Source organism: Abrus precatorius, unplaced genomic scaffold, assembly GCF_003935025.1.
Source record: "Abrus precatorius isolate BTA unplaced genomic scaffold, Abrus_2018 Scaffold5, whole genome shotgun sequence".
Taxonomy (NCBI): domain Eukaryota; kingdom Viridiplantae; phylum Streptophyta; class Magnoliopsida; order Fabales; family Fabaceae; genus Abrus; species Abrus precatorius.
Window position 1 is genome coordinate 10,072,953 of NW_020874395.1, and position 13,161 is coordinate 10,086,113.

Here is a 13,161-nt window from a genome sequence, read left to right on the forward strand (position 1 = left end):
CTTGGGACACAAGGTGTAGCTTTATCCAAAACCCACTTTTCTGGGAGAGAAACTTCATCCCATTTGATGACTCTAGGAAGAGAGACATTAGCCTTTGTCATATTAGTGATAAACAAAGTAGTCTCACCTCTCTGAGGTTTGAGAATGACTCTAGAAGCACAAGAGTTCATGGCTTTGTACTGCATCCTATAGATTAAAGCGGCGGGAATAGATCCCTCTTTCATGTTTAAACCATGAAAACAAATATTGAGAAACAGAGAGTCAAGAATATGTTCATCTAAAAGACTCACTGTTTTGTTTGAGAAACAGTTGAAATAAATCGGACCTTGGCCCAAACTAGTTTCTGCTGTTCTTATTAGAGAATCATTAAAATTATTATGATGAGCATCTCTAAGACACATTAAGATAGCAGCATCTATACCTATGTCTATGAGAGGTTTGATAGCTACCTAAATACATCCTATGTGAAGGTACTTATATTTGCGTTTGTGCTTATTGATGGAAGATTTGGACAGGAGATGGAATTCTTCTCCTAAATCTTTTCCTAAAGGAATATTATTTTCAACAGTCTTAATAATATAATCAAAACTATTTTTCTTGGAATGTTTTTCAAGAACATATAATGTGTCCTGAGGGATTTCTGGGATGGTCCAGTCATCCATTCTTTGGTTGATCTCTTCAAAGCAAACTTCTTCGTCGAAGAGGTTATGTTTTGGTGAGATTTCAGGAAACTTTTTCTCCTGATCATTGAAAAGTGTATTTTTGGTTGGAGAAGAGGAGGATGAACTAAAACCAGAGCGAAAAGAAATACGAGAGAAGGAGCGCAGAAGACGAGACATCATAAAATTTAAATCTGGCACATCACCCTCATTTGGTTCCATAACAACATATCTTTTAATTATTTATAACTCTTTCAAGTAGATCTGGTTATTAGTAGACTTTTTTTTTTTTTTTACAAAATCAGAAATTCTTTTACTATAGCCACTAGCTTCTTGTGTTCTTCTGAATCTGCTACTGCATCTTTATATTTCTGCATATATATATTATAAACTTGCACTAAACAACTGTATCATACCAATTTATGATATTGAAAAATCTTTTTAAATAAAAGTTCAAATAAATCTTCCATTGATAATGGTTAGTACTGAAAAAATTGATACAATTATTAAAGTGTAAAATAATAAGTAATTCATACAATATCATTGAAAGATTATATTATACTCTAAACAACTTATATTTTGTAACCATCCTACAAGCATAAAATTTTCAATATATAACTGTATCAGGCTTAGGCTAGCAAATACGCAATAAACATGCCTTTACATACAGCCCTTGTCAAGCAGCCTAGTTTGTTTCCATCCCTATTCATGTATCAAGTAAATTTCATTAACTCAACTCAATTTAAACAAAAATTTTACGAGTCAAGTTAGATATCAATTTTACTTTTTTTAACTCGATAAATTTGACTTAACTCATTACATATAAAAAAAATTAAAATATTCTATAATATTTATATTTTAATATATATATCTTTAAATAATAAATTAATTTAATTTGACAATTTTTAATTTTTATAAATTATAAAAATATTTATTTTGTGTAAAGACTCAATTGCCTGACATAACTTAATCTGTTAATAATTAGGTCAAATTAGTTCAAGTTACATATAGAAAAATTATAAAAACTTGATCTAACTCTATTATATTTTAACTGAATTGAGTAATTTTTTTTCTCATACTTCATCCCTAAACAAATCTATAGCCACCACTAGTTGGGATATATGTGAATTTTCTCATAGATATGTTAACTAGATAACGGTAAAATTACCTTTTATTATTGAGGATGATAAGTTTTGATTAATGAAATAAAAGTGATGAGACAAATATTATAAGTATATAAATATTCAAATTTAAAAAATGGTTAAAAATCAATTCAGACATGATAGAATTTATCATAGCTCTTAATTATGGGTTTAGTTATTTATATGAATAAAAATATTAAATTAAACTAAATTACAAAAGTAATTCAAAATCTTATCTAGAAGAGAACTAGAAAACAAGACTCATAGACCTGGATGTTCCGATTTAAGAAAATAAGAGATCAATCTACTTGATGGTTTTGATGCTTCAATCCTTCCACATGAGAAGAGACGAGACTGATAAAAATATTGATGAGTACACAACAAATAGAATAAAATGGAGAATTCATTTCTTAAAAGCAAGGATATAAAATCGAGTCAAACTAATTTTAAAACATCAAATACATTCAGAAAAAAATTAAAAATTGATTAAATACAAAATTAATCGAACCAAAAATTTAAAAACCACATTGCATATTGCATTTGGTTCAGATTTTTGTTCATATAAAAAAATAATTTTTCTATAATTTTTATATGGTATACTACTTCTATTTCTTAAAATTCTCATTTCTATCAATTGAATATATATTTTATCAATAAATTTACTATTCTTTCATAGTTTTCTCACTTTATGTCTCTTTTCACTCTCATTTTATTTTTCAACAATTCACTTAAATTTTTTTAGTTACATTTTGAAGTAGTTAAAAAAAAAAAAAAGAAGGGAAATTGAATTTATTTTCTTAACAATTTTAATTCTATAAATTGCAAGACATATAGAGTCCAAAGAAAGACACAAGTTTATATAGGTTTACCCTCAAATCTCAGGTATGTCTAGTTCTGACACTATCTATGTTAAGAATTTTATTATTAATAGAGATTACAATAAATATCTCAACTTATGAATTTTAACATTAGTCTCTAAAAGCTTAAACACTATATGTATTATTTTTCAACATTGTTTGTTTGGATAAAAATAAATTAAAAGTGTTTTTTACATTGTCTTCTTAGGCTAACCATAATTCTATTTTGCAAAGAAAAATATATTTAGAAAGATTGATTTTGAAAATATTTTGAGTAGTTATCTTTTATATCACTTTTTTATGGGAGCGTCTTCAATTTATATAATATAAAAAAATATTTATATCAAACACCTCAACTTGATGGTTAGACACATTAAATTACTTTTTTTAATATCTTCTAATATCACCATGTCTTTTTTATAGTAAGTATGTAACACCCTCAATTTTGTTGTTATGAGAAAAAAATAAGAATTTGGATAAAAGATTTCTCGCTCAAGCAAGATAGATCTCACCTAAGCAAGATAGATCTCACCTAAGCGAGATAGGATTTTTTAAAAGAGGACATTCTGGAACTCTCTTGCTCAAGTGAGATGAGATAAAGTTGACCCAACTTTCCTCTTGCTCAGGTGAGAAGGGAGCTCGCCCAAGCGGGAAGCAGATCGCCCAAGCGAGATAAAGCTCGCTCAAGCGAGGTATCGCAGGAGAATAGGGTGCTCTCTGGACCTGTCCTCTCTCAGGCGAGAATATCTTTCATTTCTCTCCAAAACCACTTCTCTTTCTTTAATCTCTCTATTCTCTCCTTCTCCTAACCCAGAGAAAGCCTTCAATATCTTTGAATTTCTGTTGGATCGGAGCTCAAACGTCTATCCCACTTTGATGTAGTTAAGTTTTTGGACGTCAACTCTCAACTCTAGTTCCTATTTCTCTGCTCTTTCTCCTTCTAATAGTAATCTATTTTGTGACGTTAGAAAGAACTTTAGTTCTTGGGAAGTTTTACCAGTTGAGACATGGAGTTTCTTCCTAGAGCTCACGAAGAACTTAGTTCTGAGACTCATTTCTAGATAAAGAGAGTATTCCTGAGCCTTAGTTATATATATATATATATATATATATATATATATATGGAGAAGGATCTTCTTACACCAGTTTAAGTTTAAAAATTCTTACACTCAATCCAAGTCTTTCATTTAACTTAAATCTAATGGTCAATGAAGTAATAAATCATAACCGTTAGATTTAAGTTAAATAAAAGGCTCAAATTGGGTGTAAGAGTTTTAGATTTACACTGGTGTAAGACGATCGTGTATATATATATATATATATATATACACAAACACACACATACATACAGTGATCCCATGAGAATTTGAATAACCTATTTTAGTAATGATCAATAAATTTTTATGAAATCATATGGTGAAAAGTGTATTTTTGGTATAGAAAAAAGTTATACGTTAGAACAACATTAAGAAGTTTTAGGACTAAGTTATTTAGGATGCATATGAGTTAAGTAATAAAAAACACAAAATACTGAACTTTAGGTTAGAAGACCATATTGAGATTATATGAATTGGATTGAGTTCGAAGGTGTTCGACCTTTAGCATATTGTACTGATTGTATGGTGTGATATTGTGTGATAATTTCTGTGTTAGATTGGCATATTGTACTAATTATATGATGTGATAGTGTGTGATAATTTTTTATGTTAGATTGGCATGATGCAATAAGTATAGATATAATTTGATAGCTGATAGGTGTCCAAATTGGATAAATTCACATGAATAATTGAAGTGTTGATTTATTTCAAAAGTATGTGATATATGAAAGAGAAAATAGAATATGACTAAGAAAGAATGAGATGCATGATTATGATGCGTAGGTTAAAACAACTTGAAAAGTGTGATTACAAAATATATACTATGGTACATTGAAAGGTGTATTATAATATATATATATATATATATATATATATATATATATATATTGCGATACACGAATTTATATAAATTAATAACTCACTTATCATGACATGTTGATCGATAAAAAGAATATGGAACTGAAAAATGAGAAATACTGAGAAAGAGAAAGAGAATAAGTATATATAGTTACAGAGATACACTAGGAGTATAAAGTTTAGAGAAGATTTAAAAGATCTTAAAAAAATGAGGATGGTGAATGCTAATTATAAATGGATGCACAATAAATTGCTGAAAATGAGAGTATTCATAGGCCACACCCTCATTTCTTGACGAAACTCCTGACTATACCTTTGCTAAAAGAGGTCGGGTCAGCACATGTGTATCCATGTTGCTGCAGCTTGTAACACCTTAATTTAATTTTTAAATAAGTAAAATTTGCAAAATGGGAGAAATAAAAACGTTCATTCAAATGGTTTCCCAATATATAGTTCATTAAAATATTTCAAAATAAAGATGTATTACAATTTGCATCAAATCATTGCTACAAGACAAATTCAGTTACATCAGAGTTCTCAAAATAAAATTTTAGTCCTATAGCAGTTTCATCCATCCCTTCACTGTATATAAGGGTAAATACTCTACACTGACATACATAAGCACAGAGACTCACCGCATATCATACCTATTCATAACCAAATTCAAATCATTCATTAATTACACATTCATCACTTTTCAACATATCATACCAATCCACACACTGGTGTGCTTATTGCACCATCAAACAATCCACACACACACGTGTGCTCATTGTTCATAGTCACGCTCAATGTGGCATTGTGATCACAGTTTTCTGACGCCCTCAACCTCAGGGACTACTCAGTTTTATACCATGGATAGTTGTTGGTTAGCCCCCGCCTCACAGATACAACGTGTACAGTCACGAGCCCCTTGGCAAAGGTATTAGTTAGAGACCGAGTCAGGAGAAAAATGTGTGGCCTGTGATGCACCCACGCTTATTGTTGGTGTCACCACCACCCTCTCTTTCCTAAGGTATTTTTACCGTCCTCATCTTCCACACTCCCAGTATATCGCTGAACCATTCATAGCTTCCAACATATTCATAATCGCATTTAACATGCCATTCACACCCAATTTCAGCCACATTCTCAATTACATATAGTATTCATGTTCACACACGGCACATATGCCCACATTCATTCACATTGCATTCTATACACATAATTCCTAGTTACAACCCATATCACAATTCAACCATTTCAACACATATAATACCAACCGACATCTAACACATCATGTCTAGCACGAGAAATCCATCAAAACACGCATATTTCCACATCCTATCTCGACCACATTACAACATATAGCAAATAAATAGATTTCCATGCAAAATAAGATAGGGTAGAGTCCCCTCTTACCTCAAATCAAAGACCTACAACGTAAATCAACAATGAAAGTGTCTCCTACACGGATTTCATCCTAAACACATAGAAGAATCCCATGAGAATCAAGAAAAATCAAGAAAACAGAGAATGGTAACGAGAAACCAAAACCCTATTCATTAAAACTTATATCTAAATGTCCCAAACGTGACTCTAACCTTCAATCCAGCTTCCAAACGACCTTAGAGGCAATTTAATTGGTAAGAATGGGTTTAGGATTGAGAGAATTGCCAAAGAAGGGAAGAAAAATGTAAAATAATCTATTCCCTCAAACCTTAACCCTTCAGATACCCCTCTGGTTGTGACACTCTCGTTGCAGCAAAGCATCTCTTGCTACAGCGACGCTCTTTCTCGCTATAGCAAAAATCTCAAAGGAAATTACACCCTAGTTTCTCTAGAACCTCGCTACAGCGAGACCCTCTCGCTATAGCAAAACTGCATCCAGAAATGCACCTTCACTATCGCTTTCTCACTATAACACCTTAAATTTAATTTCAATTAAATAATAATTTCATAAATTTGATAACCAAATTTTCATAAAAGATTTTGAAATAAGTGAAGGGTTACAAATTAATACCAAATAACTGCTACAGGACTAGTTCGATTACAACCATTTCGAAATAAAATCCAAGTCCTATAGCAGCCCATCCGTCCCTTTACTGAGTTTGGTGCTGATCGTCTTGATTACCTGAAAAATGAATGTAAAGGTGAGTACTCTACACTACCTAAAAACACACAGTCAACATAGAGTCTCACCTTCAGTACTTTTTCAATACATTAAACAATTACTTTCACAAGTAGCATTCCACATCCATAAGTATAATTCATAAACCCATGCATATGCACGCCAGCCATATTCACTGCAGCACTATGATCACATATTCTCACTGTGAATGGTCGCCGGTTACCCCCACCTCACGGATACCACGTGGGCAGTCACGGGTCGCTCAACAAAGATAATAGTTAGAGGTCTAGTCAGGAAGAGAGTGTGTGGCCCGTGGTGCACCCATTTCGCAGTCAGTGTCACCACCATTCCCTCTTCCCCAAGGTATTTATACTGTCCTTATCTCCCACACCCCCAGTGTATCGCTGAACCATTCACAGCATATTACAACGGCGCTAACACGCCCATCCACACATATTTTATTCACGCATGCAATAGTCATACTTACACACGGCACACAGCCCACATGACACTCAAATACATGGCACAAAGCCCACATTTATTCACAATATCATTAATTCACCAATCAATGGCATTCTATCACACACAATCACCCTCACAGGGTCTAATTTTACTATCACACATCACATTGCATATCAATTTCCATCAAACACACAATTTCTATCTTCTATCTCAGCCACATTGCATTAATCATCAAAACACACAAGAATTACAATACATTGAGATAGGGTAGAGTCCCCCTTTACCTTGGATTGAAGACTCACACTCGGATTTGACCACAGACGTGCTTCCTACACAGATTGCGGCCTAAACACATGGAAGAATTCCACGAGAACTCCAAGAAATCGAGAAACAGAGAAAAGGGGATGAGAAACGAAACCCTAACCATTAAAACTCACCTCCAATTGTTCCCCACATGGATTCAACCTTCAATCAAGCTCCCGAACGGCTTTGGAGGCAATTTAATAAGTGGAAAAGGGTTTTGGGTCGAGGGATTCAAAGGGATTTTTGAGAAAATAACTTCTCAAACCCTAAACCCCCTTTAATCCTTTTCTGGTCGCGACACTCTCGCTACAACGATATATTCTCACTGCAGCGACACGCCTTCACGTTGCAGCGAAAATATCAGACGAAATTGCGCCCTAGTTTTTGTAGAATCTCGCTACAGCGAGACTGCACCCAGAAATGCACCCCAAACTATCGCTCTGTCGCTACAGTGAGAAGACGACAATTTTGGTCCTTCCTCCCAGGACCCTCTCGCTATAGCAAGAACAGCCCAATATCACGCCATGTACTTAAGCACTTAGCCCATCTTAGCCCTATCTAGTCATGCATACACATAAATACACACATCCATGTACTTAATACATATAAACATCATTATCAAATAAATCAACACACATATGAATATATATATAATAAATAATATTACCAAAATTTGGGGCGTTACACTTGCTACAGCGAGAGCGCGACAATTTCATGTCCTTCTACTAGGCCTTCTCGCTACAGCAAGATCCCTCTCGCTACAGCAAGATCCCTCTCGCTACAACGAGAAAACCCCTGCACTACATACTTAGTCTATTTCAAACACATTCAGCCATCAATCCACAATCAATATCCACAATTATGCTTGTTTATATATATATATATATATATATATACACACATATTCATATTCGCGTATATTCACATCATTACACTCATTAAATGTACAATCAAATATCAATTCACACATTTATATAAATAAATCAATATATATATGATGAGTCCACATTTTACTACATTTTTATACATCATTTATTACTTTTTATAGAAAAGAATAGACTTAGATAGTGTAAATAAGATGAATATTTCAATTAGGCTAAATAATATAGCTTTCTTAGTTTTTTGTTAATTTACATGAATTTAGATAGTTTATTTTACATATTTTGATCATTTGAATAATATGGCAGGAATCCCCAAGCTTATTTTGAAGAATTATTGGATTTTGAGGAATTTGAGTTGAAAGTAACTACTTTCAATATTGATAGTGACAACTACAGCAAGCCACTTCCAGCAAAGGGACCAAAGTGATCACTTTCAAAGCTTAAAGTGACAACTACAGTAGCCCAGAATCAACCAAACCTGCGCGTGGTTACTATGAATATTCATAGTAATCACTCTAGAGAGGCAAAAACTCAACTGATGCTGCGCGTGTTTACTATGAAAGAATGAAAGTAACTACTTTGGAGGGCGCCAGCTTTAGTATAAATAGATTTTTACCAAATTATGGTAGGGAGTTCTTAAACTTTTTGAACCTTTTCTCTTCTTTACTAAATTTAGAATATTTTCCAGAGCTTAGGGCAATCTTGGGTGACAGCCAAGGGTCCAACCTAGGGTTTGGTTTCTCATTTCTCTTGCTTTTACATTAATGTTAATGAGTTTTCTGCATTTCTCAATTGCGTTTTTGACCCCCATTTCCATGGAGGGCTAAGTTTGTGTAATCCTTAATGAATTCACATGGGTTCTTGAGTTCCTTGAATTTAATGATAATATAATTCCTTTCTTTCATGAATTACTTCTTCCTTGTCTCTTGAATTGAATTAATGGTGAATGAGGGGGGTATTGCTCAATTAACCCTAATTTCGTTTTAAGGAGATTCTAAACTAAGGGTTGCTTAATCCTAGGTTTAATCCTAAGGTTGCGTAATTTTGGGATGAGAGATTAGAGCCTAACAAATTGCGTAATTTCGTTGGGACCATAAGGTTGATTTTCGCTTGTTAAATTAACCTAATTCATGGAAGAGAGGATGAATGTTAAATCTTGAGTGGAATGAGGATAGAATCTATGTGGATGAACTAAGGATTGCTGTTTTCTATTGTTTGAATTAATTAAACTCATTTGCTTATTGCTCTTTATTTTGATTTGAAACCACAAAACCCCCCATTTTAATTGCTTGTTTAATTTATGCCTTCAACATGTCTAATGAAGATTAATAACCAATGTTCATGGGAGACAATCTAGGGTTACCCTAGTACTACATTAATTTGTTTAAATTTTGATGAGGATTTACGACAAATCTTTTAAACATCTCGAAAAAGACCATCATCAATATATATAAAATATCATTACAAAATTCGAGGCGTTACACGGCTAACCAGCAGTTATCTATGCTATGAATTTCTAAAAAATCTCAGGGGCAATGACTATGGAAGTATGATGAATATGAAAGTGTTATAGATGTGAAATAGTATAAAATTTGTATGATTATAATATATGCATTATTACAAATCGATTTATGTTGTTACGATACATGTGTTGTAGTACATCGACAGGGTGCTACTAGGACACATGTATTGTGACATATTAATTGAGACCATATGATACATGTATTATGACATATAGGTTAATATAGAAATGTATGTCATAGGCATGGGTCAAGAATGATTAAATTGTTGTATATGCTTTGATATGAAGGTTGTCTTGTTGTATGTGCTTTGATATGATGGTTGTTAATGTAAGTTGTTTACTATTGGTAATGAGTTAGAATAGGATGTTAGGCCATAACTTTAGTTTCATTTAAGATAATCTATAGAATGAGAGATTTAGTGGGGGCGAAAAATACTCACCCTTACTGATATTTTTCAGGTAATGAAAGAAAAGAGATGGAGATGGTTGATCCATTTTAGGGTCATATTCGTCAAGGATTTGTGGGAAAGAATTGGTCCAATGTAATAGATGTGATAATTTAAATTTTATATATATATATATATATATATATATATATCTTTATTTCATTGACATTGAAGTTTTTAACTTAGTAAAATGTTATAAATCTATCAAATTTTATTAGTTTATATTTCTATATTATACCATTTGACCAAAGCTATACAAGTTCCTATGAATTTTCTTAATTATATTTCCAACAATATAAATTATTAAAGACAATTATTTACATAAAAAGATGTTACAAAGTATATTTGCGAGCTTTTTATACTCTTGATTTTTTTCTTCTTTTTTGTGTAATATGCAAAAAGAAGTGTAGAAAATTATTCTTATCTTTTCAACATAATTATCTCTTTGTTTTTCTCAATGTATGCTTCAAATATATAAAGTCAACTTTGAGTATATTGACTCTAATATCTTCAAAGTTCAGACTGCTTTTTATGAGTAAATAATTTGTTATATGTGTTGATAATTTGATATTTTAACCTTTTTCAAACATTGTATAATTGTGTTGCTTTCAAATTATCTACACTTGTATTGTCTAGCAGACTACACTAAAACACTTGAACAAACTAACAAGGTATTTAAAAATTCATATAATAAAAGAGTATTTTTTTTATTATCAAAAGTTTTACTTTTTATCATTTCGAGAACTTGTTTCAATAATCTTCCCTTTTTATGGTGAGAAATGGTCTTACTATCTGATGAATAAACAAGATTATGATTTAGTTACAATTCAATTTTAGACAAATATTTATATGAAAATAAATCGACAACTAATTCATCAACAAGTACACATATGAAATGAAAAATACATTTTATATATGTCAAGAATATTTACATATGAATCAAAGATGTTGTATACATGTTCTCCCCTTTTTGTCATTATAGAAAATAAAATAGTAATTAGATCCTCCCCTTATGCATACATCATGCTAGAGATAAGAGACTCCAAACGAACAATACAAGTAGAGAGGCCTACAATGACACTCTATTGTTAGTTGATAAGCTATTTTTATCAGCAACCTAAGCTTCTAACATTTTTCATTCAAGAGGTGGTTAAGGTATGGGGAGTGATAAGGAAAAGAGGTAGAGGAACATATGGTTAAGCACATCAATATTTTAAGTATAGGTCTTGATAAAAGGATAATAACACAAAAGGAAAATGAAAGATGAATCAAGCAGTTACCACGAAAATTAATAACATAAAATCACTTGAAAGGTTTTTTTTTTAGTGGCTAACAGTGAAAGAAATAAAAAATATAAGGAATAATATATAATGCCCTAGTTGATTATATCATCTTTCCCTCAATTTAAGAATTTGGACATGTCAATTACATGAGTTTAGTGTGTCATCACGTCAAGTTACCTCTAATTTGAAATATTAATGATGCCAAATTACCAATTCAAAGCTAATTGTTTAACCTTCATCTAGATTTCCTTTTCTAATTTTCAGTCTAATGGAGAATTTTACTTTATCCTAATTTTGCCTAACATGCTCATTTTTTAGTTTTCAACTTACCAAGTTGCTCTAATTGTTCTCTATGTTATCCTTTCAAGCTTTCAACCTAGCACGCTATTTTTATTTTCTTCTTTTCTTTCTTTTATTTTTGTTCTTTCTTTTTTATTATAGTTTTGAAAAGCACTTTCAAGCATAGTACTTTTTAATAGCATTAGAATTCATAGGTTTTGGGAGGTCTTCTTTATCCATATTTGTGATGATCAAAGCTCCTCTTGAGGAATTTTTCTTTTCCATGTAGGTTCTTCATAATTTGGAGAGCACATGTCATAATAATGTTACTATATTGGTAAAATTTTTACTATCATGTTTCCTTCACCAAATTCTCTCAAATGAACCTTTTGTCAAAAGCATTCATTATCATTATTTGAGATAGTTGATCATGACATAATACATTCAATCATTTTTCTTTAATGTGATTCAATTGATTGAAACGAGATTGAACTCATTCTACCTCTTCCAATTTAGTCTCTAAGAGAATAAATATTTTATAAGAGATTATCATATATAATTTTTTATTTTGTCCATTGCATATATTTAAAAAATTTAAAACATAAAAATCTTACAATTTTGTTCATTAAATTTTGTCCAAAGATAAATTGTATCTATTTTTGTTTAATGGCTGAAATTTTTGGTCTTATATTCTGTAATTTTGTTTTGCCATATGTCACAACCAGGGTCACAACAAAAATGCATTTAGAAAAACATCTTTACTAATAAAAATATTTTCTAAAAATAAGAATAGTCGTTAGCAAAGTCTATTAAAGAAAATTTGGAAAAACTTTTAAGACATTATGATCTTTAACACCAGAAATGAGTTTGAGAGTCGTTTACGTGTTAGAGAGGTATTAGCACCTACAATGTCCGTTTAAATAATAGTTACCTTAAATTAATTATGTCACAACCACATTCACCTGCCCTTTTGGCACTTTTACATATAAAAGAATGTCTTTTGGTTTGTGCAATGCACCTGCTACTTTTGAGCAATGTATGTTGAGTATATTTTTTGATTTGATTAAAAATTGCATGGAGGTGTTTATGCATGATTTTACAGTTTATGGTTCCTCATTTGATTCATGCTTGCATAGTTTGACCAGAGTTTTAGACAGATGTGTTAAGAATAACCTTGTGCTTAATTATGAAAAATGTCATTTTATGGTAAATAAGGGTGTAGTCTTAGGACATATTGTTTCTGATAGAGGAATACAGGTTGA